The sequence below is a fragment of the Barbus barbus genome (assembly GCF_936440315.1).
Source record: "Barbus barbus genome assembly, chromosome: 29".
Lineage (NCBI taxonomy): Eukaryota > Metazoa > Chordata > Actinopteri > Cypriniformes > Cyprinidae > Barbus > Barbus barbus.
Genome location: NC_136757.1, coordinates 11,480,522 through 11,501,118, shown reverse-complemented (window position 1 = coordinate 11,501,118; position 20,597 = coordinate 11,480,522). Strand labels below are relative to the sequence as shown.

General features: G+C 38.1%; 1 protein-coding gene across 3 annotated transcripts in view; it reads left to right on the top strand.

Moving 5' to 3' along the window:
* LOC306849875 (uncharacterized protein) overlaps positions 1-20,597 on the top strand; it is a 45,069-nt gene that overhangs the window by 15,145 nt on the left and 9,327 nt on the right. The gene's annotated exons all lie outside the window — the stretch shown is intronic.

The following is a 20,597-nucleotide window of genomic DNA, read 5'->3' as shown; positions in this document are numbered from 1 at the left end:
TTCCAGACCTTGGGGGACCTGCGGAAGCAGTGGACTGAGTCTGGAGTAGAAACATCCAGAGCCACCGTGTACAGGCGTGTGCAGGAAATGGGCTACAGGTGCCGCATTCCCCAGGTCAAGCCACTTTTGAACCAGAAACAGTGGCAGAAGCGCCTGACCTGGGCTACAGAGAAGCAGCACTGGACTGTTGCTCAGTGGTCCAAAGTACTTTTTTCGGATGAAAGCAAATTTTGCATGTCATTCGGAAATCAAGGTGCCAGAGTCTGGAGGAAGACTGGGGAGAGGGAAATGCCAAAATGCCTGAAGTCCAGTGTCAAGTACCCACAGTCAGTGATGCTGGTGTTGGTCCACTGTGTTTTATCAAGGGCAGGGTCAATGCAGCTAGCTATCAGGAGATTTTGGAGCACTTCATGCTTCCATCTGCTGAAAAGCTTTATGGAGATGATTTCATTTTTCAGCACGACCTGGCACCTGCTCACAGTGCCAAAACCACTGGTAAATGGTTTACTGAGCATGGTATTACTGTGCTCAATTGGCCTGCCAACTCTCCTGACCTGAACCCCATAGAGAATCTGTGGGATATTGTGAAGAGAAAGTTGAGAGACGCAAGACCCAACACTCTGGATGAGCTTAAGGCCGTTATCGAAGCATCCTGGGCCTCCATAACACCTCAGCAGTGCCACAGGCTGATTGCCTCCATGCCACGCCGCATTGAAGCAGTCATTTCTGCAAAAGGATTCCCGACCAAGTATTGAGTGCATAACTGAACATAATTATTTGAAGGTTGACTTTTTTTGTATTAAAACACTTTTCTTTTATTGGTCGGATGAAATATGCTAATTTTTTGAGATAGGAATTTTGGGTTTTCATGAGCTGTATGCCAAAATCATCAATATTAAAACAATAAAAGGCTTGAACTACTTCAGTTGTGTTGTAATGAATCTAAAATATATGAAAGTCTAATGTTTATCAGTACATTACAGAAAATAATGAACTTTATCACAATATGCTAATTTTTTGAGAAGGACCTGTAGAAGCATGATCAGAATTAAAACTTTTTTATTTTTATTTTATTTTTTCATACACGTGCTCGCATACTCAACCCTATTTACAGGTACTTTGCACTAAGGCTGGGTACTCTATTGAATATTTACTTGGGGATGCATCGATATGAAAAGTTTTGGTCAGTTGCAAATTTAGCATGTTTTGTCACTGCTGAGTTTAGCTTTTGTTGTCAGTTTTGTTTGTGGATCAACACAATTAAATGACACCCTCACAAATCTTTTTTTTTATTTATGTAGTAACAGTCGATTAAAAAGTACTGCATTCCATCTGTTAGTTGGATGCAACTAAAACTAATCTATGAAAGAGATGAAATGAAAAAAGTAGCTCTTCTAATATGACAATTGATCGTAGAGATGGTTTTATTTTAATATTTGCACTCCTAAACAACAAAGTGTACAGATTTTAAAAAATATATATATATATTTATTATTTTTTTCCTAAACTCACTTGCCTTTAATAATAAAAACTTGTCAGCTTGTCAATTAAGCTGCAAGCTTTTGCAAAAAGGTGCAAGCTGCTTGTTAATTTCTCAACTTATGAGACTTAGCCAAAATCACTAAGGGCATAGTTTCTCACACTTCATCATAAAGTTTGTGACTTTGTTGTATTTGTTCGGTTCCTAACTTAAAACTTTTATTGAGCTAAATTTCTATTGAGCTGTATTTCAGATATTGTCAAAAGGCTGAAAAACAATTGAGATGAGATTGCCCAGCTCTACTTTGCACATGGACCTGCAAAACATCTTACATAAGAGTCGAGAACTATGTTCTAATGGAAAGTGTACAAAAATGAAGGTTGGAGAGATTGCTTGTTGACTTCTGATGATGTCACCCAGCTTTTAGAGACCAGATGTTGGAGGAGTTCCCCGACAATGTGAATAACAGCTGTCATATGACCCTTTCTGGCATGTAGTGCTTGGCTAATGATGTTTGCCCGTATCTGATGGACTTAATAGACTTGTTAAAGCACATACTGAACTAGTTATTTAGGCTGAGGGTCATTAAAGTTAAATGTTTATATTTATATGCATGTTTCTTGGGTATGGAGGCTAACTATCTTGTGTTTTATTTGTGTTTACGAGTGGGTGGTGCAGGAATGCAGTCTGATGACAGAAAGGAGTGTCTTAAAGTTACTGTGTAATGGTAGAGCATTTTCTAACACGGCTACACAGCTAGCATTGAGTAAGATTGTGTAAATCAAACTAAAAACAGACTTAATCATAATGTGTTCATCAGCTGGGTGAAAAGTTGTGAACGTGTATGAACAACATCAACTCCAGTTTAAACATTCTGTTGAAGAGCTTGAGATCAATCACTGCCTTGCTTTTGATGGACAGATTCATTGAAATTTTATACAAATTCTTGGATGATGAAGTGTTTTCAGGAAAGAGGAAAGTTTTTCCACCTGGAGACTTATTCTACAAGGCAGTTTTAGTTGTTTTTCCCCCCTTAGTTCCTCTGAATGCATACACAGTGCCATCTGCTGTATGAATCAAGTTATTACAGTGTTGATTTTTATGATTCACAGTTAGCCGTGGCTATAAACTGGGGCAGATCTGTCAGCCGAGAATATCCTCTTAACCTTTAATTTAATTTGAAACTTTCCAGGGCCGATAGTTTGTTTCTTATTTTAAACTTTTGAGTTTATTGTTGTTATGTGGGTGTTAGCATTTGGGCTTCAAGAGGAAGCACACTCTCTCTCTCTCTCTTGCTCTCCCACTCTCATCGTTTCTCAGTATTGGTCATCATAAGAAGTGTCATTTTTACATCACTGTGTGCTCATGGGCACAGAAGATTTACACAGACGCTGAGAGAGGTAGAGAAGTAATGAACATTCAAATAAACTTCACAAAAGTAAAGACCGTAAGACATTCTTTTGGGATAAATAAAAGGATTTGCTTCATAGAACCATGGCGTATCGCTTCTGTCCTTCCTGCTGTTGGTGTCTTTGGGTAAGCTTACTTTATTTTACTGTCAAGATGGTAATGCAACTACACATGCCACTACACAAACACAACACTTTATGAAATCTGAGATCAGTACAAACAAATGCTAGGTGGAGGTCTGTGACATCTCTTTTCATAGATTGACTGATGTTTGACTTTTGGATGAAGCCAAAAGTTGTGGGTTTTTTGTTTTAGCGTAGATGCATTTTATAGCTCATTGATTTGTGAAGCTGTTTCTTCCTCTGTAATTTGTGCGTATCATTCTGTTCAATAATATTATCTTCATGTGACCAAGGTGAGGCCTCCGTTGATGCTTCCTGTTGTCTGGCTAATTAAACAGATATTCTTTTAATTTCCTGAAACTTATTCAGGTGGTTAGTTTATTTAATTAACTATGGCGGTGGACAGATGGTTCACTCACCATAAAAAGTACTTTTTTTGTTTTCTGTCTCCCCAGGCATATTTGAATGAATCCAATATGGGTTTTGGGCTAAGACAGTACAGTTTGAAAAAAATAAAAAAATTCAGTATCTATTGTTATGTTTTTAGGAATACAGCAGTATTTTCTGCTTGTATTGTGCTAATATGAGCCTAGTACTATCAGTACTATGCAGTAGTATCAGAAATATAGATATAATTTTTTTTTTTTTAACAATACACATTTTTTTCAGCTAGCACTGGCCATTGACTGGCTATATGTGCATCCTCCAGATAGCCCAAAACATATACCTCTGTAGCATTTGTATTGGTTTAATCTAGTGCTGGGCAATGATTAATCATGTTTATCGCATCCAAAATAAACGTTTTTGTGTACATAATCTACATGTGTGTACTGTGTATATTTATGATGTAGGCTATATATAAATACACACACATGCATGTATATATTTAAGAAAAATATTATGTTTATATATTATATAATGTTTAGTCAACATTAGAAGTGGATCAAAACCTTTCATCAAAGTTGTCCTAAAACCAAAATGCGTTCTTGTCTGAGGACAACTTTGATTAACTTTTTTTGATCCACTTCAAATGTTGACTGCTATATTTATAAATAATATAAATTATATGAATATAAATGAAATACAAGTAAATGTTTTCGAAATATATACTGTATATGTGTGTCTTTATATATGCATAATAAATATACACAGTACACACACATATATTATATAAACAAAAACTTTTTTTTGTTGCACAGCACTAGATCACTTATCAATCATTTTAGCATGTGTATGAACCAGTTCTGTTAATGTAAATGCCCAAGCCAGTCTCAAACTGCACAATTCTTATCCAGTTCTCTTCTATACCATCTGCACATCAACAGAATCTCTTTGGTTGTCATGTGACTATACAAGCCAGTTTTGGTGAAAACAAAGGGAGTTCAAACCCTGAAGGAGTTTAGATTTGTTTAATTCCCAAAACTATTTGAGCATCTCATTTAGCAAACAAATCTCTTGCTTTAACACAGTTTTGTCATCGCTGTGTCAGAGGACCTGCCAGCTTGCACTGAGTCATAATACATGACTCAAATAAAATCAATCCTCTTTCTCAATGCTTTTGTTACATGGCTTGATATATGAAAAGCCAAAACATCCACATATGTCATAGCCTGTGCCACTGCATGTGTAAGTTTGATGTGTAAAGTTTTGACACAAAGGAAGTAGCATCAGTCTGTGTTAATACTGTTACTCCTTCCTGAATGGGCCACGTGTGGATCAAAGAGGAACATCACATTATTTAGACCACTTGTTCTGTTTGGACTTTATAATTGCTCTTTGTTATCTTGATGTAATGTGCTCAGTAATAAACCTGAATATGCTGTTGTTTGTTGTTAAAGGCTAAAGACTAACCCTTTAAAATCGTATTGGGATATTGGAACAGATGACACAGACTGGTGCAACCAAAAATGGGGTCATGTCATTTTAAGTTAAATATACCACACAGTAACCACACACAAAGTGTACGCGCATACACAATATTGTCATATTGGGGCCAAATGTATTTGACATGTATGTTACACTATGTTAGTTAGAAGAAACAGCTGCAGCTGGACAGCATTTTCGAGTACATTACAAGATTTGGATGTCTTTCTGTTAATAATGGGATTACGGTGTTAATGGGCTTTTAGATCTATTAAGAGGTTTCCAAACTAGTGGAATATGTAAACCACTCTCTATCACAAACTATACTGGTGATGTATAAATCTTCTAAGCAGCACTAACTATTGAGTGGTGTCTAAATAAATACTGTATGATCAGTATTTTTAGGAAATGCAGTAAGCAACAGATTCTGGTTCTTGAGGTGGTTTTACCATCAGGCAGATGACTGAATCATGAGCAGTGACTGTGACTCATTTGAAAGCCAGGCTGACAGGATAGTATTCTAGTGATGATACATTCATAAAAGTATAGTCCTCATTTTACCACTCAGCACTGTGGCTAATGCATGCATTTAATCGATACATGGACATTAGCTAGATCCTCCTAATGCCAGTTTAAATTGTAGCTGTATTTTAAATCTATGCCTCTATCCTGATTATCTTGTAATAAGATGTGTGGTTTGTCATGAAAGAAAGTAGATTCCACATACATAATTATTGCTCTGTTTCTATAAAAGGAACAACAACTAATTTGCCATTAATTGGCTTTTGTCATTTATAAGAGTTTCTTGTCATGCTGTTCCTTAATCTAATCTTAGTGATTTGTGTCTTCTGTGCAGGCCGAAACTGGAGCTTGTATTATTTTATTAAAATTTTGTTTATTATTTTATTTTACTTTTATTATTAAAGGACTTCACATGCATGTTTTCTTGTTAGATTAGTGATCTAGATGCATGCATCATTAATTTTATTTCACAATATTCAACATTTAATTTGGAGTTTGAATCTTGGACTTTACATGAGGTCTCTTTTGAAGCCCACTGTATATAATAAAATTAATAAATTTTTATTAGACTTAATAAAACTATGAACAATGTGACGGAGTGATTTAGATATCTGTAATAGTTAAATGTATTTGTTATATTATTAGTATTATTTTTTTTATGTAGAGTCGGTCTCAAGTGAGGTTAATATGAGGTTTGTTTTCTCCATTTACATGATACAGTGTAATACACTCTCAGTCCACAAGTGGACGCTAAATTGCACCTCAGCATTTCACTGGCTAAGACTTCTCCTTTTTCCCCCCCATTTGAACTCATTATGTTTAATTCATACAGTACATCAATGTATCCAAAAATATATTAAGAAGATTTTAATGTTCATTTATTTTTCACTTGCTATCTGTGTTGAATGCAGAAACTTAAAATCAGAATTGAAATTGGAATATGGAAATAAACGTCAGGCCAAAAAGGACAGCAAGCTTTGGTTGGTCATCAGTGATGTTTGCATGACAGATTGTGTACATTTGCAATGCAAACTAACCCATGGTACCATGTGCTTTAAAATCCTTACGAGCCAGAGTGATCGTCTCTAAACATCCACAAATATGTGCTATATCAGTACCATTTTTTGTTTCTTTTAACAAATTCTTCCTTTTTTGTTTTCTTTCATCAAGCATTCTTCTGCTCTCAGCAAAATGAGCTGCTGACAATATTGCATAACCAATGCACCTCTCTCCATCTGACTCTGTCTCCTTCTCTTGCTCTCTCAAAGATGGAACAGTAGCAGGGAACACTGCAATGCATATATCTTCCTCTCTCTCTCTCTTTCATGCTCGTATCACAGGCTTCCCTTACCCCTCCCTCTCCGTCTCTGCTCTCATTTTCCTCCTCCCTCTGTTTTCTCCTTGAGCACAAGTCCTGTAGCACAGGGGGACGGAGGCAGGAAAGCTGACGCATTTCTGTTCTACCTGCCAGTACCTGCAGGGACACATTTAAGGACACCAGAGGAAAAGACCACCTTGAAATAGTATTTGTATTTTCCATTCAGCGCCTGCGAAAACACCTGGATACTTCTGGCTCGTAGTTTCCATGTATTACGAACAGACTTTCACCCTGGACTTTGTGAAAAAAGGAAACACTCATATTGGTCTCCAGCTTTCCGTTTGACCCTATATTAAGAGTTAGGGACATTTTCCGACTTGACAGGTGGACAGATTTGATGCTTTTCGGGAGATGCAGTTGTGTTGAAGTAGCTCATGCTGCCGGACAGGTTTGAGACGTGACTGGGAAAGTGTGTGTTTGACAGCTCTGATTCATGAGTTGACTAGCGTTTGTTTGAGTATGTGACTCTGCTGACCGATCCACTCAAAAGACGCTCAAACATTCATGTAGGAGTGGTACACTGCTAATTTCAGACCATCTCTAGTGACGCAGCTGTTGTTTCTCTATTAAATGTGAATGACATTTGCATGCTATTGATGCATTGATAGATTGAAATGTAACTATTTAAAAAGAGTTGCTCAGGTCAGTAAGTAAGGCATATTGAATTAGCCTCCATTACATCACACCACTCTATTTTTTGTTTAGGGACATAATTGCAGGTGCCTCTGTGGTTACATAATAACTATAACTTTGTTGCTTTGTCACTGAGCATGAGGCATTGCAGAACTGCAGTGATCTCTGGGACAATCCAGTGTCCTCTGTTCTAGCTTTTACTATGATGTCTCAGAAAACTGTATTGTAGAATGATGACTCTATCAACAGTGAGTCATGTATGAGCCAAATAGGTCCATGTAATCTTAAATTAGGTGTACCTGAGTGATCTTATTTTACTATCTCTGACTCACAATTGAAAATGTAGCTATTGAGGTATGCCACTGAAAATAGTCCCCAAACTTTGGTCAAGCATTGTTGGAAGTTAGATCACGGTCGTCTGCTTGGTGGCAATTTGCACTTTGTATCGTACTGCAGTGCTGAGTGGAGCACAATCTGTCCTGGCCTCGCTCTGGAGACATGATGTATCAGAACAACACTTAAGTTGCTGGTTTGGGCTAAAGAGGAAGGTCCTCCATATCATAAAGTGCTACCCAACCATGGAGTTTACTCACAGATGCACTTTCAACTGGACATCTCTCGACTGGATTCTCTTGTAAATCGAGACCACTTCCCTTGAATTGGACTATCGTCAATGGACCTTTAGAGCCTCCATTTGAGAGTCTTGATTGGATGTCCACAGTGTCCCAAGTTAAAGAACTTGACTGAAAGAGCTTGACATTAAGGACGCAAACCTTTATTAAATTTACTCACTCTAAATCCTGAGAGATGGAGTACCTGGGCGACAAGTTGTCAGTTGCCCACTCGCAAGTGTCTGGATGGATGGGGAATGTGCGCCGTTCCCTTCAAGGCACCCTCAACTTGGTCTCCAGCAGCGTGGAGAGAAGATCTGCAGGAGGAGATGGAGAGGACGGAGGTGGCTTTAAGAGAGCCGCCTCTCTACGCAGCCTGGCCAGTCGCAGCCGTGAATCCTTCCGCAGATTCAGCCTGCGCAGCCAACAGCGCTTGTCCCTGCGCAGACGAACCACCTCGCTGGCTTCACAGAGCACTCCCTCATCTGTAAGAGAAACATATGCAATTTCTATCTCTGCTTTACCCAAAATCAGCATTTCTAAAACCACCCATCTCACCCACCACAAATACAGGGTAGTGCACATACTGATTTTCCCACCTGGCACCATGTAGCCCACAATCTTTGTCTAGGTGGTCACTTTCCATTTAAACAAAACTGCTTAAAGGGATAGTTCACCCAAAATTGAAAATCAATTACTCACTCTTCGTTCAAGATATTTTTGATGCATTCCGAGAGTTCTCTGACCCTCCCATAGATAGCAGGGATCCTTACACGATCAAGGCTCAGAAACGTAGCAAGGAAATTGTTAAAATAGTCCATGTGACATCAGTGGTTCAATCGTAATTTTACGAAGCTACGAGAATACTTTTTATGCACAAAGAAAACAAAAATAACGACTTTATCCAACAATTCGTCTCCTCCACATCACCCCATAGCGCAGCGGTGGCGAACATCGGTCCTGGGGAGCCACAGCCCTGCAGTTTTGCTTCAACCCTAATAAAACACACCTGAACAAGCGAATCAATGTCTGAACGGTTACTAGGAAGCTACAGGCAGGTGAGTTTTAATTAGGGTTGGAGCTGAAGTATGCAGGGCTGCGGCTCTCCAGGACCGGAGTTCGCCACCCCTGCTATAGCGCCATTTTGGAGAGTATCACATACGTAAACAACGTATGCTGTTCTGTGTCAGCAGCACTGTACGCAGATATGCTGTTACGCTTTGATCTGAACATACGTTAAACAGAGTATCCACGTACATACATTGCATAAGTTGTTTACGTATGTGATAATCTCCAAAATGATGCTATAGGGTGACGCAGAGGAGATGAATGGAGGTCTTACAGGTTTGGAACGAAATGAGGGTGAGTAATTAAAGACAGAATTTTAATTTTTGGGTGAAATATCACTTTAAAGAAGGGGTTCTCAACTCTGACCAGTAAGGTCCATTTTCCTGCAGAGTTTAGCTCCAACTATGATCAAACTCACCTGCCTGTAACTTTATAGTGATCTTAAAGACCTTGATTAGCTTGTTTAGGTGTGTTCGATTAGGGTTGGAGATGAACTCTCCAGGAAAATGGATCACGTGGGCCACAGTTGAGAACCCATTGAGAGCTTATTGTCTGAAAATGAAACTGAGCTTGCTTCTGTAGTTATCTCAAGCTTTACGGCAGGGGTGGGCAACGCCCAAACTGGTGACCCACCATCCTGCAGTTTAGCTTCATCGCGTATCAAACACACCTGACAAATCCAACCTCAGAAGTTTTCAGGATTGCTTACAGGCAGGTGTGTCTGATTTGGCTCTCCAGGACCGAAGTTGCCTATCCCTGCTTTATGGACCCCCTGAAGCAGGGCTGCTCAATCCTATTCCTGGAGGTCTGCCTTCAGGCAAAGTTTAGCTCCGACTCTAATTAGAAAATTCACCTGAACCAGCTAATTATGACAATCAGGAATATAATTACAAACAGGTGTGTTGGAGCAGGGTTAGAACTGAAGTTTGCCAGAAAAATAGATCTCCGGGATCACAAATGAGCACCCCTGCCCTATAGTGACACTTGTAAGAAAAACCCCTGAGACTTTCAACCCTGAAATTTATCGGAATGACTAACCAAGTTTCCCCATAAAATTAGGCTAGATGAGAGACATGTCCATCCTATAAATGATATATGGACAGTAAACACAATACGATAACAGATGTTCACAGATTCATTTAGCAAAACTTTTATTTTGTTAATAGCTGTGAATTTGGAGGCATTTAGATGGCTGTAGCAGTGTTTCTCATCCCTGTTCCTGGAGGCACACAAACACTGCACATTTTCAAACTCTTTCTGATTAAACATGTCTGATTTACACTCATTACAATCTGATTCCACCAGCTTTTTAGTAGAGATTCCAATGGTCCATCCAAAATCGCATACTGTCTGAGTATGTTCTAAGGTGGACGAGAAACAAACTTTATGGCCGGTAAAAAAGTATATTCTATATATTATGAAAGTGTGTAGTGTTATTATACTGCTAGGTACTACATCTGTCAAGTTGTCATAGTCATGTGACTTGTGCTGTCAGTTGTGGTGTTTCACTCCCATTCCCAACCCTTTCCTGTGGCCTAATGGCATAGTAAAGTGTTTATTGAATGTTCACTTAAAAATCTCAGTGGACGTAGTAGGTCTACTGTTTTATGAATACTATGAATTTTAAAATCACTTACTCTGTTTCGCCTACTGTATAGTATGGAAGTAGGCAAATTCGTGTGCAGGGCAAGGTCTGAAATGGATGGGTCAGATAAGGGGCACATTCAAAAAACGGGAAACCTTGGGCTTTTTTATAGGAGATGAATTTAGAGACTTCCTATGCCATTCGATCTGGATAACTTTCACATCTAGAGCCCTAGCAACTGCTAATTTTAAACCACTATATTTTGTATACATTTACTTTCTTTTGTACCTGGTGCCTCTCCATCTCCTACTCTGTTTGTGTTTGTTGGTGGCTTGACCTTTGCAGTGGTATGAGATGCACAGTGAGCCCAGAAGGACATTCTGGGAAAGCTAGGTCAGCACAGTTGACACAAAATGTAGACATCGTCTGCATGGGTACTGTTTCATGCATACTGAAACCTGCCAGTACATTGCAAGGAGAGTTTGCATACACTTCCTGGACATTTACATGCATGTTTTCAGTTTTGCACCAAAAAGATCAAGTATTTGTTCTGTTGTTAGAGTTGTGCCTCAAAGTCAGTGCCTGTTGGTGTTTAAGTATGTATAAGCCAGACGAAAAAGGTGTTGTCCTGCATGTTCAACAAAACACTGAGTGATCTCAAAAGCAAGAAGCTGCTGTTTGTCTAAGACCATGAGGTGGAGTAAATCAGGGAATGCTGCAGGTTTTCAACTACATTATATCCCCCCTGATAGCTGAGTTTCAGTCATGTCACATCTCATAATGCTCATTCACTCTGCTGTCAGTCAAGGGTTTTTCCTCCATCACTCAGACTCTATTTGGGAGCTTGCGTGTCAGAAAGATTGAACAAAAGGAACAACTGTACTGTGCATTGCTCCTTGGTTTCAATGTCACAGGAAACAATCAAAACAGGTAATCATTGTAACAGAATTAACTAGCTATAATGGGGTGTTTTCTGTGTTCTTCAGCTGTCGCCAATCTCTCTGTGACATGCACAGGCAGAGTGCTCTATTTCCTCTTCAGCCGTACTATATATATTATCACACACGAACGAGCTAAGAAATGAACACTTTGCCTGGAATAGTTTGAACTTTGTAACAATGCCTCAGGGTTACAGGCTCAGAATTGTGCATGTTTGAAAGTAAATGTGTACATTAGGAGCACTTGAAGCATATTATTTGAAGCAAAAGCACCAGTAAACTGACTGAAATGTTGAAACTACACACTAGAGACCAATAATCAAACTGCTTCCTTTAATACTGTCTACCAATACAATATATAATATACACTAGCATTCTAAAGTTTTTAGTTCTGTTAGATCGTAAGAAATTAATACTTGTATTAATCAAGTAATCAAGGACACAATAAATTGATCAAAATGACAGTAGACATTTATAATCTTACAAAAGGTTTCTGTTTTGAACTTTCTATTCATTTAAGAATCTTGAAAGAAAATTTGCACAATTTCCACAAAAATAGTAAGCATTACTACTATCTTCAGCATTGTTGATAAATGTTTCTTGAGCAGCAAATTAGCATATTACAATGATTTCTGAAGGATTGTGTGACATTAAACACTGTAGAAATGATGCTGAAAAGTCGGCTTTGCCATCACAGGAATAAAATAATGTACAATATTTTAAAATATAAAGCAGTTATTTAAGAAAAAATAATATTTCAAAGTATTACTCTTTTTACTGCATTTAAAAAATAAATAAATTAAAAGTCGTATAGACCCCAATTTTTTTTATTTTTATAGTGTATATTATTTGGATAATTTGTCAACTTTTTAAATAGCAGCCATTCATTCTCAAGTGCCAGAGATTAGCCTAGACTTACTGCAGTTGTATGTAAATTCAGTCTTCCAAATGTCTTGCGTTGCTCCTTCACAACCCAGTAATATCAACTGTTAATGTTTGATGTTCCCTCAGGTAAATATAGCCACACCTTTGGTGGGAATGTTTTATGAGAATGCCAGGAGATGAAAATGAGTCTTTGAGCGTGCACGCACAAATAAATATGCACAGTGTGTGCACTATTGGAAATGAAGTAAGGCTTTTGTTGACTCTGAAGACACAAATAGGAGATTCAGATTTGGAGATGTGACTCTCACAAGTGTAAATAGAAACACAGGCATCTCTATAAACGGCCAAACATAAGTGTGTTGGTGTTAAAGTGACGAGTACCCCTTTTTTTCTACCTCTCTTATTTTCTTTCCATCCGTTCATTGTTTCTTTGCTTCCCCTGACGCACTCTTCCTGTCCGTGTAGTGACATGGCGAGAGGTTTTCAAGTTCTCTCTCTCTCGCTCTGCTGTGTATTTGTTATTTTCACACTGTAAGGTTCAGATAAGAGTGATGTTATCCAGGGCTTTGCCCTGTAAAATAAGATATTGTTCTGTCTAGACCTACACCCTTATGTTGTCAGTGTGGCCCTTTAGGCCATTACAACTAATGTTAGTTCTGAGTAGCACTCCCTCTCAGTGTGTGTGTGTGTGTGTGTGTGTGTTTATTTATGTGTGGTCGGCAGGCTCAGAAAATCAGTCGCTTTCCAAGGTGAGCAGGCAGATCATAGGTGTGTCTTCATTGGAAGTGCATTGCTGTTATCCGCGAGCTTTGTTTAAGACATGGAAGATTTACCTGCGATAAATAAACCCAAATTGTTTGGATAAGCCAGAAATTAAAGTATTTATAACCGTACACACCCTTTCAGCCTCTTTGAGGGCAGATACAGTGGTGTGAAAAAGTGTTGGCCCCCTTCCTGATTTTTTTTTTTTTTGCATGTTTGTCACATTTTAATGTTTCAGATCATCAAATAAATGTAAATATTAATCAAAGATAACACAAGTAAAAACAACATGCAGTTTTTAAATGAAGGGGTTTTTTATGAAGGGAAAACAAAATCCAAACCCACATGGCCCTGTGTGAAAAAGTGCCCCCCCCCCCCAAACAACAAAACAAAACAACTGTGGTTTATCCCACCTGAATAGGATTAATACACTTAAATAGGACCTGCCCGACAAAGTAAAGTACACCAAAAGATCCTCAAAAGCTACACATCATGTTGAGATCCAAAGAAATTCAGGAGCAAATGAAAAAGAAAGTAATTGCGATCTATCAGTCTGGAAAAGGTTATAAAGCCATTTCTAAAGCTTTGGGACTCCAGGGAACCACAGTGAGAGCCATTATCCACAAATGGTGAAAACATGGAACAGTGGTGAACCTTCCCAGGAGTGGCCGGCCGACCAAAATGACCCCAAGAGTGCAGTGACGACTCATCCAAGAGGTCACAAAAGACCCCACAACAACATCTAAAGAACTGCAGGCCTCACTTGCCTCAGTTAAGGTCAGTGTTCATGACTCCACCATAAGAAAGAGACTGGGCAAAAATGGCCTGCATGGCAGAGCTCCAAGACGAAAACCGCTGCTGAGCAAAAAGAACAAAGACTCGTCTCAGTTTTGCCAGAAAACATCTTGATGATCCCAAGACTTTTGGGAAAATACTCTGTGGACTGACGAGACAAAAGTTGAACTTTTTGGAAGGTGTGTGTCCCATTACATCTGGCATAAAAGTAACACAGCATTTCAGAAAAAGAACATCATACCAACAGTCAAATATGGTGGTGGTAGTGTGATGGTCTGGGGCTGTTTTGCTGCTTCAGAACCTGGAAGACTTGCTGTGATAAATGGAACCATGAATTCAGCTGTCTACCAAAAAATCCTGAAGGACCATGTCCGGCCATCTGTTCGTGATCTCAAGCTGAAGCGAACTTGGATTCTGCAGCAGGACAATGATCCAAAACACACCGGCAAATCCACTTGTGAATGGCTGAAGAAAAACAAAATGAAGACTTTGGAGTGGCCTAGTCAAAGTCCTGACCTGAATCCTATTGAGAGGCTGTGGCATGACCTTAAAAAGGCGGTTCATGCTTGAAAACCCTCCAGTGTGGCTGAATTACAACAATTCTGCCAAGATGAGTGGTCCAAAATTCCTCCACAGCACTGTAACAGACTCATTGCAAGTTATCGCAAACGCTTGATTGCAGTTGTTGCTGCTAAGGGTGGCCCAACCAGTTATTAGGTTTAGGGGGCAAGCACTTTTTCACACAGGGCCATGTGGGTTTGGATTTTGTTTTCCCTTCATAATAAAAAAACTTCATTCAAAAACTGCATGTTGTGTTTACTTGTGTTATCTTTGATTAATATTTAAATTAGTTTGATGATCTGAAACATTAAAGTGTGACAAACATGCAAAATTTTTTTTAAATCAGGCCAACACTTTTTCACACCACTGTATATGCAAAGATGTGCAAAAGTCCACACAGACATTTTGCTGATGCATTGTTTTTGTAGCCGATGCTAATGAATTAGCGCTGCAATGCATGCTAAAAGCTTTAGGTTAATCAGCCACCATCTGTTTGAGACATTCCTCTTGGCTTTTCTGGTCAAGTGATCAGTGTAAAAAGTCTAATTCCAGCCTGTGTTTTGGTATTTGGATTAGTTATTCAGAACATACGATTTTTTTTACTTAACAAAGATTAAGAGAAGATTTGTACTGTTTCTGGCATTAGCTTGCATAGAAGCAACCATTTGATTACCTCAGTATGTTACGTTTACACAAAATATACCACAGTTTCAGTCAAAATTGCTGTAAAATGTTTATTGAATCTGTTTTAAACAAAGTATAATTTTGTCATTTAATCTTCAACTTATGATAGTGGTGACTTGGTATTAGTTACCACAGTTTTATTATATTAACAGTAAGTGCAGTAACTATGGTATTATGGTGGGAACTAAGGGTTACTCTGGTAAGACTAGAGGTTCATATTCTGTTGACTCTAGCAGTTACTATCATAGAGCTGACTGAATCAGTGTGCTCTCGTGTTATTGAGCTGTACACAGACATCTGTTTCTTTTGTCTGTCCCAGCATGTGTTTATGACTAGTGGTCTACCGAAATGGGTTTTTCAGTAGCCAGTGCTGGTACGGATATTTGCAGACCAGAGCAGGCTATTGTTAATATAAAATACTTTATATAATATTAATATAATGTAATAGAAAATAGTTTAGTGAAGCCAAATGTACACAGAATTGATAAAAGGGAATTCACTTCTCTTTATTTATTTAAAAATGCACTTGAAAATTAAATTTTAGATAGGCTAGGGTTTGAGTTTTGGATATTTATAATTAGCATTTTATTTTTATTTTTTAAACAACTGATGTTATGTCCTCATATAGAAAGCTATATATGTGTGTGTGTGTGAGAGAGAGAGAGTGATGAGCTGTTTGTCAGGTGGGAGCGCTGCTCTGATGTTGTCCGGTCTGATTCTCACTGCTCTCTGTTGCCTGTTACTCTTCCTGACAGTAAAGGCAGGGCTGATGAATGACATCCTGTTTTCTCCAATGCAAACAGCCTCAACACACACTCTCCCTCTCATTCAGTCAGTCAGTCACTCACAAACACACACACACACACACACACACACACACACACACACACACACACACACACACAGACAGTCTCTCTCTCATTGTTACTAATGACTTAATGCTCAGATCAATAGTCTTCTTAAATTCTATATTTTGCTCTGGTGACTGTGTTTATGAATTGTCTCAGTTTTTACCTAGTTCCATTTTCTAGTCATAAACAAATGTGAATTTAAAGTGATTTAGCCACGCCCCACAGGATGCTGAATTTGAATGGCAGGAACAGGAATTCACAATGAATCGAAGAAAGTCACACATAGGGGTGTGCGATTATATATCGTCTGCGATAATATCGTAATTGTTGTTTTAATGATGTGCAATTTGACAATATGGAGTATTTAGCAAAAACCAAACAAAACGCATAAAGCTGCGTTCACTCTAGCAGTGACTTTGTCGCTGCATGTCGCCAGGGGCTGGTGATGAGGTCGCTAGTGGGCGTTCTCACTACTGGTTGCCTTGACAGCAAATTAGGTTCTTTCCGCTACATAGAAACATTTTGGCAAAATACTAAATATAATATAAATATTAATTAAGTCTGGACATACAAACAAAAATGAACGAGAAACAGAGCCTACTTATTTTCCATTGAGAGTGTTTGTCTGCGGCTGAGAGGAGAACGATCACATGAGCTCAACTGTCTTCTTTCCTATTGGCTGTCACTCCCGAAAGTCTCTCTTCATTTGCGTAAAGTTGAAGGATTCTGAACTTTGCCGCATCGCTGGACACGCCCCATCCAGTCGCCAACGGTCGCTGTCGCTTGTGTCGCCGGAAATCGCCAGCTCTCCATTGAAATGAATGGGATCTTGTCGCTGAGTGTTGCTTGTAGTGTGAACGGGGCTTTAGGAGTGCACACATACATTAGCCTATGTGGTGATGAAGCGGGTTAAACAGTGCGCATTCACATTTAGAGTGTGTTCTTTCACTGCATGTTTCAGTCTATTAAAATGCAGTAAGAAAGATCGCAAAATTCAAGATATGTGGACAAATAGTTTATATATTTACGTTTCATGCTGTTTTTTTCTTCAAAAATAAGCATGAATACAAATGTGATATTGATTTTATACAACCGTTCAATAAACAATAAGTTCATATTAGAGACTTACATTTTAGACACCATATTGCCTGTTTTTGCTCCATTTTGCAGACACAAAATAATTCCAAACAGCTACAGAACTGTTTTGCATCTCTGAGCAACATGAAGGTGTTTGGTTCCTGAATGAATCAACTGTTAAATGATTCGGTTCAGTCGCAATGACTCACTTATTACCAGTGACTTTCTGCCACCTACTGGTGGTTTTAATTTCACATTTAAAGTCTATTTTCAGTTTTAAAATAAATTTAAATATCAGTATTCAATGTTTTGTTTAAAATGTCAAAAAATGATGCATTTCTAACTGGTTAAAGCACTCAATGTTCCTCTGAGCTGCATTAAATAGTGTGTAAATACATCTAAATGCCACTTCAGATGCAACTTCTGTAAAGATTCATTTTGATGATACTGGTTTCATTTGTTTGGTAACAGCCTACATGTGTATTATCATAATTGACTGAATAAATGTAACAATTTGAATCAAAAGATGTACACTTTTAGAAAAAAAAATTGCTTTATTAAAAGGTAAAAATCAATTTAAACTTAAATGAAAAGATGAATCACTGATGTGAACTGACCACGCAGAATATGAAGAATATCAAAAACTGCAGCTGTCCACGGTAGTGAGATATCAGCACAATAACACACACTGCAAAATACTGTCTAATTACCGTTATCGAAAAAATACAAAAAAATATTGAGAGATCATTTTTTTTCGATATCGCACACTCCGTCACACATCAGAGAAAATTCATTAGTCCACCACAACAAATCAAACAAGAGCAGATCACTTGTTCTGTTAAAGGTGTCCATGGTTTAAACCTGTTGCTTCTTGTTTGGCTAAATTTTGAAAGTAAATTAGAGCATTCTGGGTGTTCTACCATCATGGTTGATATGAATATATATGAAGAATGACTGTATGCAAATATTAAATGCAAATTGTTATAGGTAGCATTAGCAATTTACCCATTGATTTGGTAACATAATCTTATGCTTTTATAAATAACTTTTACTAACAAGTAATGTTACATACTAGGGTGTTATTATTGTTAAATGAAACTGTTAAAACTGTATTTTGTTTCATTGAAATAAAGCTGACGTAAATAAAACAGTAGATAAAAAAACTTCAACTTAAAGGGGACCTATTATGCTCCTCTTTACAAGATGTAAAATAAGTCTCTGATATCCCCAGAGTGTGTATGTGAAGTTTTAGATCAAAATACCCAACTGATCATTTTTTTATAGCTTGTTAAAATTGCCACTTTTAGGGTATGAGCCAAAACGCGCTGTATTTGAGTATGTTGCTTTAATGCAAATGAGCTGGTGCTCCCGGAGAAGAGGGCGGAGCTTCAAGAGCTTAAGCTCTGGCAATGGCAGTGCTAGCCTTTGCAAATAAACATTCTGTTATCTTTACAGAAAACATACTCTGTTTAAAAGTCAGTCATCTGATTGTACTGTGCATAATAAATTCGCATTTATGAATTACACAGACGGGGAGCACGACGCGCAAAAAATAACAACATAACTGGTCTCATGTTGCATGGCATGCTATCACAAACTTTATAAGTCCCACTCGTGATTATGAGCTCAACAAACTCAAGCGATCGAATCACATTGTTTTCATATTCAACTTTTAACTACCACATTCCTATTCACGATCATTCATGAAGGCAGCACCAGTGAAAACAGGCAGAGACGATGGTAGCTTTAGCATCATTAGCCTTACAGAGTGCCAAGAAGCTCTTTCAGAATGGCAATTTGGAAAACAAACGTTTGATACCTACTTTGTCTGGAGATGATGTTCGTGCACGAAGTGTGGGTATTGATCCCTACACGTATTGGGGACTTTACAGAATTTTTCCAGGACATTTCCTCAGACAATTAAACTTGACCACAGTGTCCTCAGTGGCTCAGATGGAGGGATTCTATGGAGACTCCTATGTTCGTTAGTGCATCCCAAAACACAACACTTGAAATGCCTCTTTGGTGCTGACATTGTATATCTCCAGCAGCTACAGCAAGTAATCAGTAATGGCGGAGTCAGACTGCTGCTTCTATAGGGCAGCGTCACAAATGGGTGGGACTTTTTCACCTCGGTGACGTGAAAAGAGGGAGAATCTGAAACTGCTAGTTCTGAGAGACTCTTTATGATATTTTTAGATTATAAAAAAAATGAGTGGGTGGAATTTTACCATTATAGGCTGGTTGTTTTCACACACTGCGGCCACACGACTGTGTTCAAACACCTTATAAAAGTGATTTTTGCATAATATGTCCCCTTTAAGAAACTTAGAAAATGAGAAAAGTTGTCTCTGCAATAAACTGAATTAAAATACATTTTGAAGAAATGTAAAATACAAGTTGAAGTACTTAAATGACTTCAAATAAAGCTGAAATAAAATAAAGGTTGCTATTAATAAAACACATAAAATTATGCATATAAAAACAATAAAATGACTAAAACTAGAACTAAAATTAAAATGAAAACTGAAAATATATATATAAAAAAAAACAGTTCAAAAGATTAATAAATATTCTAACAGTATATAAATGATAATAAAATAACACAGGTATATGTACTATATTAAGGTCATTCTTGGTTAAATTTATTTTTAAACTACCTTAAAACATTTTATTTGAATTATATAACTATTCATATTCCTCGTATTCAGGAATTGATTTGAACTTCTCAAAGGGTTTTCAGTTCAGTTCTGATTGGCACATACCCCTGACAGTCACATACACAGTGCTCAAACTCAGTTCTGCTTGTGATCAGGGAACTGATGACTCTGTGCGTGTGTTAGATACACTGTACCCTCTGTAGTCTCCTCATTAAAAGAGGCACGGTTGAATGGATGTGCTCACCAGTTCGACCAGTAGATTTCTATGAGGTCATTCCTTGTCATTCATTTTCACTCTGTCACACTAACAGTTTTTGTGACTCTGCTTCTGGTTTATTTGCAAATAATTTCCTATATATTATATTATATTACATTTACTGGCTGAAAATATCAGCAGCTGCCCAGTTATGACACCAGGACGCCAGTTTAATGTTGTTTCTTATAATTTATTTATTTGAATTAGTTATTTGACAGGGACAATAGACAGTCAAAAACCGCCCCAGAATTAGCTACAGAGCTAATCCCAAGGATGAGGAACTGGTGCGGACTGGGTTTGTAGTTGAAATGTGATCAGGGTTAATAGTCCTGCTGTTCTGTTCTGTGATACACACAAGATAGTTTTATGCCCCGCTGGGCGGATTGCATCTTTTCACTCAGTGATTGGCTAATGTCCAGCTCTGGTGCTGTGATGTCACACCTTAAAGGGGAGTGG